The following is a 20,260-nucleotide window of genomic DNA, read 5'->3' on the forward strand; positions in this document are numbered from 1 at the left end:
ACCTTCACCTTTCTTTCCTTTCTCTTCCCCTTCCTTTACCCCAAGTGCATCTCAAAAAAGCAAACACGCTTTGACGTTCCTTGGCATAGCACCAAACAATGGCACAAACATCTGCCAAAAGAGGTTTGGAAAGGCCAAAATAAATTTTCTATCTTTTGGTTTTTCAGGAAAAATTTGCAAATCCAGTTCAGTGTTAGAAGGACAGGAAAAGAGGGGGGAAATCAGTTTTCTTCTTTGTCAGGATTAAGCTTCCAGCTTCTCACTGATAGGACCAAGAGTTATATCTTCCCAATGAGGTTAAATGCCCATTTGAAACAGGGGAGAGACTCCTCTCTTTCCCCTCCATGTACATTACAGTTCTGAGAGGTATGGTGTTGTTCAGATAACTGGGGAAGGAGCAGGAGGCCAAAAACGGGACAGAGAAGTGAGGAGGCAGTAACAGAAAACCTAGAGCAGTGTCAGGGTGGGGGACAGCAAGATTCAAAGAGCTAAAAAAAAAAATCATTGATCTAAGAAAGTGTACTGGAATTAGTCTGAAAACTCAAGAGAATTTTAGGCAAAAAATCAGCACCATTGGTTATTAGTCTCTTATGATGCATACGTACATCATCAGCTCAAGACAAATGGGGAAATAAAGTGCATTTCTCCATAAACCTGTTTTCTCCAGTAACAGTTTCCAGATTTTCAAGACCAAAATGACAATCTGTCTTCCTAAAGCTAACTCTTCTACAATATTTAGAGGTATAAATTCACAGAAACACACAATAGAAAACATCATGGAAATAGACAAATTAGACAAAATCCATGATCTAATACCCCAGGATTTCTGGTCCAGAAAGACAGATGATGCTTGAGAAATAACTGAAGCCCTTTGTGAGCAATCATGCAATGAGATGAACTTAAACTGGGAAAATCTGGGGCTTTGTTTTTGTTTTGTTATGTTGGCCAGGAAGTCCCCCTTGGAGGCTGTAAAGTAACTTTATCAACTAAGCTATAATGTGAGCTTAAACAAAGATAAAAATAATGTTCTGTACCTGGAAAGAAGTAATCCCAAGCAGAAGCACATGATGGGGACAGATGGGCTGGAGCAGCAGCTCTGCTGAGAGGGGCCTGGGGCAGTGGCAGGCAGTGAGGTGCTGGGAGCCAGTGGTGTGTCCCCACAGGGAAGGTGGCCAGGTGGCCAGTGGTGTGTCCCCACAGGGCAGGTGGCCAGCAGCCTCCTGGGCTGCACCAGTGAGGGTGCAGTCAGTAACCCAAGAAATATTCAGGCTATTTCACTTCACTTACAAGGTCACACCTGGAATACTGTGACCACTTGTGGTCCCTCAGTTGGGGAATTCAAGAAGGGTCCAGCAGATGCCACTGGGATTATGGGATTATTAGGGTATAGCACTTGACATATGACGAAAGGTTGAAGGAGACAAGTTTCCTCTGACTGGAGAACAGAAGGTTCAAAGGAGATCTAGTCACACTCCTTGAATATCTATGAAGTTAGTTGTAGAGAAAACAAAGCTACTCTCTAGACAAGGATGCCTGCTGACAGAACGAGAGACAATGGGCATGAAGAGCTGCAAGATAAATTCTTAATTGATTCTTGTATTGAAAGGGGGAAAAAAAAAAGAAGTTTGGAAGAGGCTGCCCAGGAATGCAGTGGACTCTCATGCACTGGAAAGTCTCAATATTATTTGAGGAAATTGCTGTAGCAACATGTGCTGAAGACAAGGTTGGGCCAGATAATCTCCATAGTACAGCAAGCACTTTCCATGAATCCCTGCACAGTCTTTCTAGCAATGTGAATCGTCTTGTCAGCCCACAATCATCATCTTCCTCATGCATGAGGCTTTTACTACTCTGGGGATATGCGATATTTATTTCCAGTTATTGCTAATCCTTCATAAGCAGTTTACACTTTAGTTCTGTTTAAAAGGAGGAGGCACATGGGAGGCAATCACAGACTTCTCCCCTGACAGTTTCTTTTCCAGTCAAGACATTCAAGGAGAGTTAAATTGTGGGAGGATTTTTTTAACCTTCTGTAACAAGGCTTAATTAGGGATCAAGAGCAAATGTTAGAGAAAAGAAGAGGCACCTCTGAACACACATTCATATTGGGCTTTTGTTCCAATTAAGCTGGTTAACAAGGGATGTAAGAGCATTTGCATCTGAAATATGCTCAAAGAATTCAGATAGCAATTACAATTTTTAATTTTACTTCAGCTGAAAATTCTGAGTAAGCAGGACCTTTTGAAGATTAGATATATTTGTGCAGAAATGGTAAAGAACTTGTACAGGCCTTACTTAGTGCCTTAAAATATTTTGACACTGCAAGGAACAAGCTCATGCTAAAACTCAAGAAAAAATTTATTATTCAAGAACATAGGAATTAAAATAAAAAATGTAAAAAAAGAATTGGGAAAGAAAGCCTTATTTTGCTCTCACACCCGATCTGTTCAGCATTTGTCACAAAAGATGTATTTTCACAACTATAATAAAAGAATATTTTGAATGGGGGATCCACATGACCTCTCCAACAACACTGACTTCAGCAGAAGCAAAATCAGGCTTCAGAGCTGCCCATTTTGGACCAAGAAATGCTAAGAAGCAAAAGGGGCAACCTTGCCATACCCTACATTTGTTAAACACAGTAAGAGGCATAGCTGTGAGAAGATAGGTAAAGTTAAGGAAGAGACAGAGCTTTCCTTTGCTAACATTTACCAAAATACTGTAACAGCAAAATTTTTCCTTTTTTTTTTTTGGAGCAACACCTAATCCCCTGGTTTTTCTCTGATGTACCACAATTTGAGCCCTAGCAAATGCCTTACAAGTTCAGATGGCAGCAGAGGAAAATAACCAAAGTAAACATAAATATGAAGGAAGGGGTTTATGATTTTGATGAAGACTAAAAAAAAACACCTCATTTTTCCCCCAGAGAAATACTGATGACTTTGTATGAGACCTTATCTTTCGGGAAAGTATATGGTGTGGTTCCTTTAAGCCACTCTATTTTATATAAGCATCTAGATAAAGTTAAAAATGCTGGGGTTTAGCAATTAGAAACCTCTGTGGAAAAGGTGTACATGGCTATATGAGTTAGCACATACATTTTATATTCATGAACTTTATTGAGTCTTAAATACAAAGGGGAAAATATACTTTTCAGAATTTGTAGCTATAATTTTGCTGTGGCTAAATTTGCTCCTATTTGTTGCACAGAGGACGTATATGAAAGGGAAGCTGGTTTCAGGAGGTTTTTGTTTTGTATCAGTTTTTCCCAGATCTCTAGAATTAGCCTGAAGGATCCTTTTAGAAAGCAAGTAAATACATAAAATATTAGAACAACACTGCAATGCAAAAAGGATGTTAAATTGCTCATCCAAGGAGATGACATAACAAATACTGACATAATTTCCAAGCAGCAAAGCAAAACTAGGTCAAATCACATTGACCTATCTAACATAATAAGCCCATTTTTTTCAGATTTTTACAATGCAGACTGTGTCTCCAGGCATTAATGTCCCCTGTTATCAATGTATAGTGTTGTCACTCTGCTTTAATGTCTTATCACCATATTGTGTTAATTAGACCAAAACAATACAGTGCACTTTTGAACTGCTTAAATCCCAGTTTGAAATCTCTGTCTAAACTATAATTCTGAGGTTTTCCAGTTGGAAATGAAGTCATTAACCATTTACCTGTTTCAATAGGTGCTGGTGGGATAGGGCAAATTTTGACCTGTACAGTCAAAACCTAGGCTTCCTAAGCTGTTCAAAACAAGTTCCACATAGCTGACATCTCCCAGTGAGGGAATGCATGCCAGTATTGACAGCATAACCAAAGAACACACAATCTCTAAAGTATTGCATGGACAAACCTGGTCTGTGCTTGACAATGTGTCCCTGCCCAGGAGTTTAACCCACAGGCACTGCCCTGAAAGGAACAGTTCTTTGCCTTGCTCAGGGCAGCCTTCCCTTCCCCTATTCTTGTTATTCCTCTGCACATTAGATTTACAACTCGTGTATTTTTCAGTGAGATTATTTACAGAAGGCTTCTGCCTACAGCCTCTTGTGACTCCAACAAGAGCAGAAGCACAAGAAATAAGAGAGAAATCTGCCTGTATCCCTGCATCCAGAGCTGAGGTGAAACCAGAGATGGTGCTGAGGGCTTGAGACCCAGGAGCTAATGCCCAGGGAGCAGGAGCTGCTTACAAAAAAGGAAAAAAACTAGAGGCAGGAAACAGAGGCAGACCATAGTGGTCCACAAATGAGAAGTTATCAATAGAGTGTACATCTTCTTCGTAAAATACATATAGATTTTGCAATAAGGGCATCATATTAGGGAGGGAAAACCAATACAATCCAATGATAAAACCAAAATCCCCTCCAAAATTTTGAAGTTTGCTTGATGATGAAGAGTTCCTTGAAACTGGGATGCTGGCTGTTTTTATGATGGAGTGCCTAGATTTGGCAACTACAATTCTAAATACAAATGTATGAAAAAGTGGAGTGTTTCTCGTTTCCTTTTTTTTTCTGCTTTTTTTTTTCCGTGCCACTAATTACCTCTCAGGAAGAAAAATCCCCAAACTAATACACTAAACAAGCCAAATTAAAAAGAAAAAAAACCAAAACAAGAAAAACCAAACAAAAAAAGTCCTACCCCAAACAAAACCTAAAAACCCCCATACCAAAACAAAATAAAAACCAAAAGGGATCATGTTTCCATATGGGAGAACTACTGAAAAAAATATAAAATTTTTTGAGAACAATTTTACCATAAAATACTGATTTCTCAGTATTTTTTGAACGAAAATATCAGTCTCAGCTAGTGCTTCAAATAAAGTTAAAAAAAAAAAAAAAAAAAGGGCTATCCCAGAGATGAGGTGGTGGGAAGGGAGGGTCTCATCTAAGCAAGCTCTCACTTCACCTGAGCCTACAAAGTGCATCAGCTTGTCACAGCCACAAATGAGTCTGTCTTACCACCCTGGTGTGTGTGTGTGTGTGTGTGGTGGGGGGTGTCTCTCTAAGCTCCTGCTGCAGTTGTTCAGTAATTAAATACCTGCAGACCCAAAGAGACGAGCCAATGCCATTAGTCTTGGGTGCCTGCTCTGACAATGGAGCCCCACAGGTGCACGGGCAGCCTGGGTGAAGAATGATGGGAAGATGTTGTTGCCACCAAAGGCATGAGAAATATGTTGGCCTTCCTGCCCAAATGTAGAGGGACTGTCATAGTGTGTCACCAGCTCCTTTCTAGGGCCATAAAATTCTCCTCCATAAATATTTTCCTTAACGACTATCACACGACAATAAAAAAATCCTATCAGCCCCATGGATCTCCTCATTTACTGTCCCTTTATTCTTTTTACAGGAATAAAAGCCTGGACTTTCTTTTATTTGTTTTACTATCTTAAAATTGCTCTTGCACCCAGTTATCTCGACACTTATTCAATCAACAAAGTTGATAAAACTTTTCGGGCCAAACAAACATTGCTTCTTTGCCAGCTTTTTTCTCCTCCCACATCCCCTGGGAAGATATAAATACTAAAGATAAAAAAACCATGACATGACAGCAAATGGGAAAGAATTTTAAAGAATTAAGAACTATTTTTACAGTTTAGAAAAGAGATCAAAATCAGCTTCCTACCATTTAGCGCTTTTCCCAGCTTTCAGACTGGCTGGATTGTGCACTGCAAGGCAGGGATCTCAGGGATATACAGTAATTCCTTACAGCTTGCCAAAGCATTACAAGCTCTAAGCTGCACGACTGTAATAAAGACTTCGAATCAAAAACTAAAGGCTAAAGAATGAAATACCCTGCAAAGTCTGAAATTCAGCTCAAACAAACTCCAGTGCACATCCAAAAAGGCAATTAATACACTGTATGTGAATACTGGTCTGCTCCTTTCTCTCAGCTCAGTCTTCGTTCACAAACAAATCAAACTGTTTCTCCAAAGGCTGAAGCATTTTTTGAGCTTCAGCAGATTCCCTGAGCATTTATCACCGCGAGCTCCTTGTTCCCAGCATTTCATTTTCCTTGACCCCAGGCTCCAGCAGACCCCTTACCTCTCGTGCTACTCTGTGGAGGGACTCTGAGGTCTGACAACTTTTTGCAGTGCTCAGAAGTTGCTGAAACCCTCTGTGGCACTGCCTGCTTCCCTGTCCCTTGCCAGTGGGGAAGCCCTGTGTCCAGGCAGCAGTGGGAAGCCAGCAGGCAGCGCAGCAGAGGGCTGGGCAGGCCAGAGGGAGGGAGCTGGAGACAGACCTCATCAAAGGTAGGAGGCCTAGTGGGGATCATGGAAACACAGATACACATCTAAATAATTCAGGCGCTAATAAAAGCTTTAGGTTGGGCTCTGTTCAAGACGTGAAATGAAGCTGAATTTTGATGTATTTCAGGCTTCCATCAATGCAGAATGTGGTGTTACCTAAGAACCTGACGCTGAAAAACCAACATTATTTTAAAAGTATTCCACAAAGTTAATGAGGAAAGTGGCTATGGATATGTATATTTATAGCTTTAGGTTGAAATTCTATCAGGGAAAGATTTTGAGAGCTTCAAGTCTGACCTCTACAGGTAGGTGCTGAAATAGGAGTAGGATCTTGAGCTTGCAAATTGCACACGGAACTCTTACAAATCAGGGAAAGGTAATGGATCAGATGCACTACTTAACATCACATTATCATCAGTGCCTCCTGAAGCCATATTTTAAAAATACAACTATTTGTATCATCATCTGTGGGAATTTGGCTCCCGTAAATGCTTCTTTTGCAAACTGCAGACAGTGCTGCACCATGAGAAAAAGCACATCCAGCGCGATTTTTTTTTACATTCAAAAGTGTAAATGGATTATGCTCTGCTTTTTATTATCCCTCCCCCTTCCTCACCAATCTTCCACATGATCTACTCTTGCAGAGTTACAGAAACAAGCATTACTTTGAAACTGATAACATTCATTTGCGTTTTGCAAAACTGATGTTTTTAAACGCCCTGATCCGTGCCACCTTTTTCTAATCAGAACCAACCACTCTAACAAACTACCCTTTGTCAGGGGATCTCATCCCCTCTGTTCCCACCAACCTACAGCACATGTTGCTATAGCTACCCTGCATGTCTATTTACCACACAAGTGATCAAAGGGAGCAGACAACACACATATACACATGCACAAAAAAATCCTGGCCAGGCTTCCTACCGAGCAATGTCCAGCCACTAATTAACTGATACACTCCCAGCCTGCGGACTCTGTACACTTGTTTTCTTTTTTCTGCATGGGACACGCAAAAAAAGGCAGCATGCTTTCTTCCCTTACAGGACGAACAAACAAAAAAACATCCCAGGATGAACTCTACAAGATAAGGCAAAAGGATTACAGAACTTCAGGATAAAATACAACTTTTCTACAGAGGAACGTATTAAGAATTTTAAAAGGTATGCAAAAGAAAATAGGAAATAAGAAACACATGCTAAGAACTTAAACAGCTGAAAGGAAAGGGGGTGATTTTGAATTTTGCATATGTTTTGCACTGAAATTATATACAGCTTTTATTCACTTGGTGAATTATATGCATACTAAAAGCCATATGACTGCAGACATGATAAGTAATTGTAATGGTTTTCTGCCCCTTAGAAACACACTTTTTAATTTTTAGGTGGCCTGTCAGTTAACAGTTGTTTAGTTGAACCTCTTTATGTAACAAAGGGCTCAAGGCTCAAGACTGCCTCGATCAAAGTCAATGGTACTTCAATAGGAAGAGGCCAAAAGAAGGAGCTGCATTTTTTGTCAATGACACTCCTGCGAGCTGCACTTCAGGGATATGTTGTGGTTGAAAGGGAATGAAATGAAGTATTAAAATTCATCAAACATTTGATTTTCTGTGAAGTAGGCTTAGGAAACAAAACAGAGCCCACAGTGCCCTCTCCAGTTCTGCAGCAAACTCAGGGAATCCAGCCACATAACTGTGTCCAGCCACACAAAAACTCCACCTTCATGAAGGCTAAGCACCCCTTTAGGAGTTTCCATCACTTGCAAATTTCCTTACTTTATAATAATAACCAGAACTCAGTACTCTGCAAAACAAAGCAAAAAAAACCCTAAAAACAAACAAACAAAAAAACAAAACAAAACCAAAACCAACAAAAACCCCCCTATTGTTACTTGTAAAGGCTTTTTTCTTGTCTGTTAATTCCTTTTTTTATTTTTTTGCAACTATGTAAGATACCTTTAAAAATTGCACTTCTGCTTCCTAACACTAGTCTTACAGCACACTAGCACACACAAATGGGTATATTTCCTGTGGATGCTTAAACTTTTACTGGTACATTTTGATCAGCATAATTTTCCAGATAGGATACAAGTGTTCTTATTTTGGTTGCTGAGCCTTATTTGTGAGGTTATTTTACGAGACAGCAAGAGACATTTTTTGTTGAGGTTTTCAATGATCAGCTAAAAATGAATGCTTCTTTATACTGTCTCATTTACAAATCCCAACTCAGTATTTATACCAACCCCTGTGAACTGCTGGAGACTATTGGACTGGCACAGTAGTAAAGCAGGTTGAATCTTATCAACAGGCTGCATATTACATTTCTACAGTAATTCCTCTGCTTCAATTGGGGAAATTAGTGCATTTGTCTTTCTGTGTGCTATTGTTCAGTAGCAGTGGGTTGCCCTTGGGTCAGATCAGTCATCAGCACAGTACAGGATTTCATTCCAGCACCTGCAGTACATTGCCATATGCCTATGTACTTGATGGTTAACTCTGCAACACCAAATAGAGCCATAGGTCCTACCAAGAGCCTCTCAAAGCCACTCACTCCCAAAGCCTGTGAAGAGGAAGGAGTTAACCCACTCCCTCCCAGCTGGTGTAAGGATAAGGAAAGGAGCACCAAGGAAGGGCAGAGAAAGCAACAGGACAGGTAGGGAGAGATGATTATAAGGTGTAAGAGACGGTAAAAAAGAGCTCTCTGTTGCTCTGAATAGTGGGGCCATGGAAAGGTCACCCTCTGCATATAACTCTTTCCCTTAACAATTTCCAACTAGAAGCAGGAATGAGGGCTCCAGCTGCACATGACTTGCCTGCTGTAATGGATTTCCTAAACGTTTTATACAGTTACTTCATAGCCCATCACAACCTTCATTTCCCACTAAAACAGGAGTTCTGCTGACAGGCGCTGATGCGCACAGTAGCTCAGCACCACCTCGACATCCAGCTCCCTGGATTTTGTCCCTCGGGCCCTAGCAGTGCCCACAGACTTTCCCTGCCAAACTGAAAATATTTGTGCACGGCAAACCAAGCGAAGCCAGAGGAGCACTGCCAAGCAGTTCCCTTGGCCCGGGAGAGGCAGGTGTTTGTTTAAACAAACCCTGCCGCGGCTCGGGCGGGAGCGCGCATCCCCCGGGACGGGACGGGACCGGCCCGGCAAGAACGAGCCCGCCTGTGCCTGCACCTCTCTTCAGCATGGAATGTCTCCCCCATCCCTCCTCCTCTTCTGGAGGGTACGTGTGTGCCTTAGCATTCCCCCTCCGCCCCCATTCTCTATTAGACTTATTTGCCTCGCTCTTTTAACCCATGAATTTTCATTATCCCTGAAGTCTATTCTTTCGGTAGAAATATTTCAGGAGAGTAAAGTGCACGTTTCACAGAACATTTTATACTTTATTATTGCAGTCCTGTAACATTTCTGCTTCTTTCACACTCCTTGTTGGTAACCCCCTGTGCCAAAGTACCCTCTTGTGGTGATAATGATTTCTGATGACTACGTGCATCCAGCTGACCAACTTGAGTATATAAAATGTCCTTCATTGTGCTTTGCAAGGACAAGAATTTCCCTCTCTTAGAGAGTTATAAAATGTGGTGATTTTGCTAGTGGGAGCAAGAAATACCTTCCCTCTTCCTATCACCTATGTTTTCTCTTTCTTCACCCTTCTTCACCTCCTCTAACTTAGAGAAAACTGGCAAGGAAGCTGGGATTTCCCACCATGGTTTCAGAAAGCGAGTGTAAAACAAATGTTCCATTTGCACTACAGGTGCAAAATCCTCACACATGCATTTCCTGGACATGTACTATAAAAGTCCCCCTGAGAACTGAATGAATGACACCCACACAGAAAACCTAGAAAACTTCTAATTTCCTCGTACTTTCCCATTGCCTACCCAGAAAATAACATGTTATGAGCAAGTTTAGGAAGTGGACTGGCTTTTTAAACTGGGACAGATCTTTGATTCAGTCTTAAGATACAGCCAGCTCTTCCTCCCACAAGGCTTTTCTAAGTGTACATTGTTGCTGTAAAACTATGAAAAACAAGAATCAGAAACATTTTGCCACTGTGCCTTATAACTGTGAGAATGAAAATAAAAGCTCCTTTTGTCTCCTCAGGTGAATAGAAGTCTTTAAAAAAAATCCTCATTTGAATAATCTTAGAAAAAAAATCCCTAGAAAACCCATCTTAAAGTACTTTTGTGAAGCTGCAAGACAGCTTGAAACTACCACGTTTTAAAACAATCAGAAGATTAAAGCACTGGCAGGCAAGGAACTCATGCAGAGCTGTTTAATAAATTATCCTTGGGCTGAATTATTGGCATATTTAGGCTTATAACACAGCAAGTTCTTTCCTTTCGCATGTCACAAACAGGGCTGCGAGACAGCCTACACAATGCACTTAAACCATGGCAAACTGGAATTGATTTACATAGCTCGAAAACCGCTTCCATGCTCCCAACAAATCCAAAACGTACCATGACTTGCATGGCATCCCTGCCTACCGGGAGAATCGGGGCGCGGGGGTGTAAGAATTTTTTTTTTTTTTTTTTTTTTTCACACCCGGAAACTTACAGTTATACGAAGAAAATAAAGAGGAGGGGAAAAAGCAGGGGAGACCGTCAGGGGGTGGGAGCGGTGGTGGCCGGAGCCGGCGGGCAGTGCGTGGCTCCTTACCTGCCTCATGGTGAGATTCCCATCATCCATCCAGCCGGCCAGGGGCTGCTCACTCCGCGCTGCTGTCGGCAGGGCAGAAATCCATCAAGTTTCCCACCGTAAGCAACTTTCCCTCCCTCCTCTTTCCTGTCTATTATTTCCCACCACCCACCCCCCCTCCCTTTTTATTCTTTCCTGGGGGAGCCCTTAGACAATGTCAAGTTTCCCAACCTTCTTTGCCCAGCCTATGAAAAGTCGGCAGCGGGGAGGCAACTGTCCGGCAGGCTCTGATTTCAAACCGCAGCCAGGGATGGAGCAGTTGGCTGAGCCGGGCCAGGGAATAGCCTCGCCAATCAGCAGGAAGGGGAGGGCGGCAGAGCACATAAAGGCTGCTGCCTACACGAGGATTAGGAAAGCTTTCAAGGATTTAAAAGACTGAAAGCAGCTGGAAACAGTGTCTAGGGCTACAAAGAGCGAAGTCAATTTGCGGTGTAAGAGATTATTCCCATTCTCATGTAACTGCTCTGGGTCTGCTCGGAGCTTACCAGGCTCCCAGGACTTCAGCAAGGATATGTAAATGCCCAGTTGAAATTACTGCAACATCAGAGTGATGCAGGAACGCTCGACAGCCGCCCGGTAAAGTGGCAATATCCCGTCTCCAGAAGCACCGATTTCCTCATGTCAGATTAAAAGGAAAATTACATAATGACATAAGCAGGAAGTAAAATAGCGTTTACCATTTACATTAAAGGCGAGTGCCTGTCTGTTGGAAGGAACAAAAATATATGTGTGGATCCGTAGGCTACGGAAATGTTTTGTTGAAAAGTTTTATTTGTTTCAGTGGCAAACGCTTAATCATCCCTAGCCTCAGTTCATTGTCTGCTTTCCCTTCTTTAGGGAGGGTGGTTTCCTCATTCCTGAAGCCGAGTTTTTCATGCAAGATAACACTGGACTCCAAATGCAACTTCAGAGAAACAAAAAACGTGTTTTGTTTTTTGTTTTGTTTTGTTTTTTTTAACGAGATCAGCTGCGATCTGCTGCCCCTCGGTGGCTTTCATTAAAATAAACAAAGAAAAGGCAAAATTAAAAATCTCAGATCTGAAGTGCTGTAGTGTTTGAATTACACCTTTCATAGAATTATAGAATTGTTTGGGTTAGAAGGGACCTTGAAGAAAATCTTGTTCCAAATTTCTTGAGTTAAAAAAAAAAAAAAAGGCAGAGGAGAGCAAGCCTGCAAATTTATACCAGCCAATCTTCTCCAAAATAGAGAAGGCTCCTAACTTAGTATCAGTTCAGAAGCCTGTTAGTCATTCTGTTCCGCTCTTAATGGAAATCTGTCTTTTGATCTTAGGGAACAATCAGGCAAATCTGATGCCTGAAGTAAAGTCCCAATATCATGAATTTGTTTCTGCAATGGCTTTATCTAGCAATGAAAAAATTAGTTAGTATCCATAAAAACCCTCAGCAGTACAAGTAATCTTTCTGAATTACATAACAAAAAAACCCCTTACAATTATATTTCCAGGATTTCAATTAAAATCTTCCAAAAATGTATTTCCTTTTAACTTATGATAAGCTCCATCAGTGGGTTTGTGACAGGGAAAGAAAGAAAATATCTGAAATATGTATTTATTTGTTTTCCCATTTAAAGACAACAATTATTTTTCTCAGAACTGCAACAAAGAAAGAAGCTTGCATAATATCGGCACTGTCTAGATCAGAAGCATGGCATGGATGGAGGGAAAACTCGATTGAAACCACTACTGCACTTTACCCAGGTCCAACTTTACTCTTGCCTGGTCTGTGTCCTCAGGAGGAAGGATCCAATTATATGCTTTAATGTACAACACCAACCATCTCCAGGGATCAATATAACATGCTGCATAAGGGTAAGACCAACCATCCTCTCTAGCCAATGTGGAGACAAGTGAGTGATGCCCCAGTGATGGTCTAATGCCGCCCAATTGCACAACAGCTTGAAGCAGCTGCAATGCAGAGAGTGAGGTGCATTAAGAGCACTTAACAGGAATGCTTGTCCTCTGTTCCCCAAGCAGAGCTCAGGGGACACGTGTCACTTGAAATGAGTATGTGGTATGTGAAGTCCTTTTACTACTTTAAATCTGGGACCATCCTCTCCAGGATGCATTCAAAGGAAACATAAAAGTTCTTTTTCAAAGTAGTTAGAACATTAGGGCTAAACTACCCTGGTGAAGAGGATGTAGTAAAAAGTTCAAAACTTACAGAATTGGTAAGGCTTATAAAGGATTCACACAAAACGCCTGTATTTGATTTCAAGGCTTAAGAAGGGGATTATTAGGACAGCTTCAGAGTTTCATATGGGAACAAGGCAAAAGTTCCTGTAAGAACTCAACATTATAAAGATAAAACAATTGCATAACTTTTCTGGAAATGCAAGCACCTTTTCACATACAACAGGCACAACTTACAGGATTGGATGGGTACTGCATTTTACTGAAAACCCAGCAGAATGTGGCATCAAAAATGAGTTAATTGTATAGGATGAAAACTGATTTATAGTATTAGCAAAAAAATGAAAGCATTAAAATTGACGACCTATGTTCAGGGTGGGGTGTGGGCTATTTTTTTTTTTTTTAATCCAGTGTCAGAGACAGCTCCTGTTCTATTTATGCCATTCACTTTCCACCTTTGAGGAATGTACTTTGAGATCGACCCACACTCAGTTGCTGGAGTTTTTTGGTGTAATACAGTTTTGTAGTCCAGACCAAGTCTGCACCAGCTGCAGGGAGTGCAGTGGTATTATCACATGCAGTGGATTCAGAAAACCGGGTTCTGCACTTCACTTCTTAGAGCATTCTGAGTGGCACAAGAGGAAAAGAGAGGATCTATATATGAAATGGTTTTGAGGGTAGTCAGCATCCAAAGACATAGATGAACAGTTAGATGTGAGGGAGAGGAATCGCTGCCTGGGATGCAAGAAGGCAGGTGCTAGTTTTTACACCTTCCTCTGAAAATCGGATTTCCTATCTATAATCCAAGTCTATGTGTGTGCATGAGAAAGTCATATGGTGTTTGGGGAAGTGAGATTCTATCCCTGACAGAGGAAACTTTTACAGTCTATCCAGTGGAACCAGTGGAGGTAAGAGCAGCCAGAGGAGTTGGTGCCAGGTGTAAGTTCAGACATCACTGGGAGCAAGGACCTGTATAAGCCAGACCAAAGTCATGGTAGGCACTACTATAGTTTTAAAGGATTCTTATTGAATTATTCCAAGTTAAAAGTAAAATGGCTACAAGCACACCAAACCATTGGCATTTCTATGTTATATGAACACTGATTATCAGCAGTAATGGTCACAGACTCCTCATATCAAACTCCTTGGAGTTATGAGTGACACCAGAAGACACAGAAATACCAAAGTAGCTCTGACCTTGCTGCTTACTGTGGATGCCTACCACAGTCCTTATCACACACCAAGCACCTCCCAGGCACAAAGGGCAGACAAACAAGCCCTCCATCTAGCCTCATGTCTCAAGCATTATGGTGCCCCCCTCACTAAAGCAAAATCAAGGCAAGATGACTTTAGCTGGGCTTCCATTATTGGCAGCATTGATCAAGAAGATCTTCAGTGTGGTTCATGCTGTGCTGTTCTTGACTTGTCAAAAGTAGTCAGTAGGCACTTGTGAGAACTCAGGGTGTTGGGTTCTAACTAAAAATCCTGCCTCCTATTGCTACTTAAGACAAAGACATATTCTTAGAATGTGTTGTGAGCCAGTTTATGTAGACAAAAAGCTTTGAGAGTTCCTGTAAATGTGCAGAAAATCCCACCACTGTGTAATACCAGTTACAAATTGTACACTATGTAAAAATATCACATATTTTTTACATAGACATAGTAAATTAGGTGCTGAGTACTCTTTATCAGCACATCGACTATTTCTTAAAATGTTACTCTAAATTTACTGGGATGAGGCTTAGTTCAGTGCTTATCAATGCAGTGTGGAGTTTTGAAGGTTTTAAGTTGTGACAAGGCAAAGAGAAAAATCTCAATACCAAAAATTAAGCACTGTTTCAGAATCTGCTCACTGATTTTTTAACTAAACCTTCCTTATCTACTTTCATTTTTTCTAATAAATTACCAAACACAGGAATTATTTTGAACTGGGATCAAATGCAAAACAGCCTAATGTGGGAGCACTCCATTGCTGGAGTTTTTTTTTGTGTAATATAGTTTACGAAGTCCAGACCAAGATAAGTCTGCATCAGCTGCAGGGGGAGCATAGAACAGGAAGTGGCAAGAGGATGTTCTCTCATTAGCTAAATTCCAGCTGCCGTGGAAATCCTCCTGGGCACAGAGAATTTAATATAAGCTAAAGACAGAGAACCACTCTATTTCTTTACTGAGCTGTGCCAAACAAAGACAGACCAGACCCCAGGATCTGATTATATGGTAGGAGTGAAAGACTTGCAGCAGAGAAAAATATGACCCAGCATATAGGTTAGAAAGAAGCAATCCCAATTTGAAAATAAGCATCATCAGGTATGAAATCAATCACAAATATATTGCTTTTAATTTTCAATACAGACAACTAATAAAGACATGCTTTTCAAAATAAGATAAGCAGCTAGACTGCTGCACTTTGAGAGAAAAATGCAATATTCAAACCCAAACTATTGGCATTGAAATTAATTTCTAATAGTTTTTATAGTCCCTCCCTTGGCAGTTTTAAATTGGCACCTGCAGGAAGAGCAGGATGTCCAGAATACAAAATACTTCTTAATAACCCCATATATAACACTAGAATACTTAAGGCAACACTGGCATGTAAAAATAACCTCCAGAAGAACTGGCACAAAATATGAGGTTGTAAAATGAAGACAAATTTATAAGAACAGTATTTAAAAAAATAAAGAAAAATTCTGAAATACCCCGAATATGAAAAACTGCTCTCAAGATGTGAATGTTATCATACAATGATTTCAAATGATGTAGCTAACAAGATTATATAAGACTGTACAGAGTTGGATCTCACAAAGTATCTTTCTTAGCTGCTTTTATAAACATCCTTTCAGTGAATGCAATAAAGACAAACTGACTATGCTGGCAGAATATCTGTGTCATGGCATCTAAATGCACACATTTTTTAACAGAATTTTAAAACTAGGACCAGCAGTGTCAGACATCCTAACATGTGCACGTACACACTGAAAGCCACAGTGCACAAAGGTGGGTCGTTGTGGAATTCAATGCCTTTCAAGACCCAGCCTTTTGGCAGGGTATCAGTGAAATAGGCAGAGAAAGATCAAGGCACCCTTCAGTCCTCTTGGTGGAGCAGCCCTTAGAAGGCCATTCACCCTTTACAGCATCGCTCAAAGTGCTCTGATCTCACTTGGGACTGCACCAGCTGCAGGCAAGAGAGAAGGGAAGACATCTTCAGGACAGTGTCTTTCTCCATTACTTATGCAACCTATGTAATCCTCAGCTCAAACAGAAAGGTGGTTAAACAACGATCCAGCTGCACTTGCCTTAAGGACTACACTGACTAGACTTTTTGATTAAGGCTTTTTAATCAAAAGAATAATATCTGCTGGATTTCATTTTACTACATCTGCTATGAGGCAGATACTTGATCTGCTAGGCTGAACAAGCCAGTGCAGAGTCATGTGTAATAAATTAGTGATCAGAAGACTCTGATAGTCTATTCTAAAGTTCTACGGAAGTATAGTAAGCTAAAAAGACTAACAAAGAAGGATGCTATAAGGGTTCAGAGTTTCTAAAACATCTGTTCTCTAGTATATATAAATGCTGAATTAAATGGAAATTGTAATTAGTTTACCACTGTTTCTCCATTTTATTTCCTAGGATTTTACAATTAGTTGCTACTTCAGTGATAATTATACTTCATTACTCTTAGAAGTAGTAGATAATAATTAAATTACTACATTTTTAAAAATATTCCAGTCCTAAAATGCCTCCATGAAAAAAAAGAATGATAAAAGTAAGAAGATAAGAATTGCCTTATGTATCTGTAACCTCTACTAGGACAGAAAAAAAGAGAGCAAATTTATTTCATTGCATTTTGTACCAGCTGCTTATTTAGTGACCAATTGCAAAAGTCAGTCATGAAATGACTCAAGAGAAGCAAATAAAGATATGGGCAAGTAGCAGAAGTTATAACATACGTGCCTTCATCAGTCAAACATTGAATAGGATCTGTCAAAATCAATATTTTTCTCCTATTTCAGGAGATATATCCAAACATATGATCACAAGGTTCAAGGGAGAGTCATCTGGCCATAATTTCATTAAAACAAGTTAAAGCCTAAACTGATAAATTGTCACTTGAAGCAAGCAGGCATCTACTCAAATCCCCATTACCTGTGTGTTAGCTGAAGATCATCAAAACATGCAAATCCTTGCTTTTGAAATAAAAGCCCCTAAACCACAAGTTTAGCAAAAAAAAAAAAAAAAAAAAAAAACCAAAACAAAAAAGACACAATTAAGCCACTCTGCTCTAAAACAGTTTTCCTTCAACCTGCATACAACAGGTTAGATATGCCATGCACAAATGTGCCAGAAGTGAGAAACTCTAAGCAGTGTCGAGACTATGCCACGTCCAGGAAGAATTACAGAGAGATTGACTGCATTGCAAAACTTTCCAAAACAGAAGAAATGCTGGTGTTGTAACATCTTTTCAAAATCTCAGCTGAGACACAGCATTAACATGAAAAACTGGAATATTTCTGCCTAATTTAAATTCCTTATATTTCTTGTTCTCAGCAAATATTTAATATTTCAATGTTTTGCTCTATTTCCCTTAAGTGACACTACACAGTTTTGGTCATATGGAGGTAAAAAAATTAGCTCAGGTATCTCTTTAAAAATCCCAGGAAGCCAACTGGTACTGAAGAGACAACCAACCAATATTTCATTGATTTCAAATCAGGTATTTCAGCTAAGAACAATGGAGCTAAAGCTGTCTAAAAGTTCAAGTCAGACTAAAATCCTTTTATTTCATTTTTCTAGGCATAAAAGTTTGCCAGCAGTCTGCACTATCTCATGAAACTTCATTTAATAATGAAGCTGAAACTCCCGAGAATATTTTCACTATTCTCTTTTTTCCAGTGTCCTGGCTACCCACGCCAGCCATGGAAAAAGGGTTTCTGAGAAACAGGCAGCCTGTTGGAACAGGAGGTACAAAAGTTACCTGTCAGCCATGCAGCAAGGGGGTCACACAGAAAACTTGTGAAGTGGTGTCACTCAGAATCATATTTTAAACACTGGAAATATGAACTGCAGCCTGAAAATTACTTGTACCCAGGGCACAAAGTGTTTCATCTCCTTCCCTGGAATTCCTCCCCTGGAATTCTCAGACTGCGTATTCAAGCTGTCTTTATACTGCTGAGGATAATAAAGTAGAGAATAAAATTATAAATGCTAAAACATCTTTGAACATTACTGTAATCAGGGCAGCACAGGCTCTGCCATAAGCAGGAATGAAAGACACAAAGAGACTGACCTTTGTAGATGTAACTAAAAGTTTCTGGACTAAATCTAAGTATTTAGAAAGCAAAATTTAATATTAACCACACAACACAAAAACAGACCACTGAAAATATTTCTAGAAAAGTGTGTGTGGCTGTATGAGCATGTAGACATCCATGAATGTGTAGAGAAATTTGTTCAAATTCCTCAAGAAAAATTTAAGGTATATACTTGGACTTTCTCAGTGAAAAAGAATTGAGTCTTAAGGTCTTCAGTCTTAACTTGAATCTTCCCTACAACTAAACAAAATATTTTCCTACTCAGGATATCACTACAGTGAACTGTAGTGTTGGTGGTGAGATGAGGTTGTAGGGGGTGGGCTGGGGAATGACAACAAAAACCTTAACTCACATCCCAAACCCTTAAACTCCGGCCAGGAAAACTGCTTTATACAACTGAGAATTTGCTAACATATGTGACTCATGATTCGACTCATAAGCTTCTGAAGTTCACTGGGGTTACCATCAAGGTCAGATTACCTACGAAATATCAGATTACTACACCTTCCCATTGCTTCAGAGAAACTCTTGGTACTGACCATGTAATATATTTTTGTGGGAAGGTTAACACCAAAACCATCACATTCCTCTAATTTCAAATGAGAAAAGCAGGCAAAGAATTTAGAAGAAAATCAAAAGAACCTTCTTGTGAGGATTTTAAATTAAGCAATTCAAGGATGTGGGCAGATATCACGAAGCATTAGTCACAGAAGTTAAGCTGGAGACAGTTTCAGAAAGTCTTTGCTTATCACATTAATGTTTTTTCTCACCAGGAGCATTGCTTAAAGCCAGCTAATGAGGGTTTCAAAATGGTGTGTTTATAAATAGGCTCACTGAGACTGCCCTGGGAGGACTGGTCTGGTTGGGTTTCACACTTCTATCTGTGTCGAGTAGCCATTTTTTAGCTTTTAAACCATTTTCAGATGGCACTTTTATGAGTGCCTGTACCTCATTCCTTTTAATTACTGGAATATATAGTGTAGGTTTACCAGTCTCCAAAATAATTTCTACTTTCTTTAGCTCACACACATTTCCAGAGGTGTCACCTATTCAGTCTTCCCTTTTTGTTAAATGGCACTGGCAATAAACGACAATGACTGCAAGGATAATGTACTTCTCCAGGTTCCAAGCAAACCACTTTTTAATACAAACCTTTGATTCTCAGTTTATAAGATGCTCTTATAAAAATAGATATATTTAAAAAAAAAGCAAACTGCTCCGTGAAAACTATGTTCTCATAGTTGGTGATAAACCTTTTCATGAAGATACTCAAAAAATCTAAAGTAACCCAGAAAACCTGATTCAGGTAAGACTTGTGAAAAGTAAACCTCAGCACAGAAATAAAATGCTCACTATTTGGCATCTCTCATTTTCACAGGTTATTATTAGTTTGCATTTATCACTTCAATTCTGTAATTGGCAGATATTGTCCAGAGTGTCTTATTTCATAAATACACGTGCTTATTTACAGGGAGACTCAACCACTATAAACCCTGCTTGCTGCACATTCTCCAAAATCATTATTTTACACCAACAGCAGGGGAAAAAAGCACAGAAGTAGCTGCTACTGCACATCAGCCCAATGATGAAGGTTAATGCATGCCTTCTAAACTATTTCATGCAGATTTTGATCCCTAGGGCCACACTGTCACATATGCTCATACTCTCCTTCTTGTTCAGACATCTCCCTTAGATGTAATTTTGCTGTAATTCACTATGAAACTGCAATGATATGCAAAGGTCCTAACACCCATTTCATAAAGCCTTTTCCACATCTCTTGGTCACAAAGAAGGTCCTTTGTGTCGACAGGAATGCACAGTGATGTCCTGAAT

The 20,260-nt window shown here is 40.0% G+C and overlaps 1 protein-coding gene across 7 annotated transcripts in view; it reads right to left on the bottom strand.

Annotated features, from left to right (window-relative positions):
- The window catches only part of MID1 (midline 1), a 180,415-nt gene that overhangs the window by 135,202 nt on the left and 24,953 nt on the right, over positions 1-20,260 (bottom strand). The window contains exons 1-2 of one of the 7 annotated variants that reach the window (XM_088160191.1): positions 11,451-11,564; positions 10,927-10,988 (exon numbers count right to left, since the gene is read on the bottom strand). The exons of 3 other annotated variants lie outside the window; for them this stretch is intronic. The gene's annotated coding sequence lies outside the window, so the exon portion shown is untranslated. Of the gene's footprint in view, positions 1-10,926; positions 10,989-11,136; positions 11,253-11,450; positions 11,565-20,260 lie in introns of those variants that run through there. 3 more of the 7 variants (XM_014882420.2, XM_088160190.1, XM_014882425.2) reach the window with 3 other exon arrangements.

Source organism: Sturnus vulgaris, chromosome 2 (assembly GCF_052056855.1).
Source record: "Sturnus vulgaris isolate bStuVul1 chromosome 2, bStuVul1.hap1, whole genome shotgun sequence".
Taxonomy (NCBI): Eukaryota; Metazoa; Chordata; class Aves; order Passeriformes; family Sturnidae; genus Sturnus; species Sturnus vulgaris.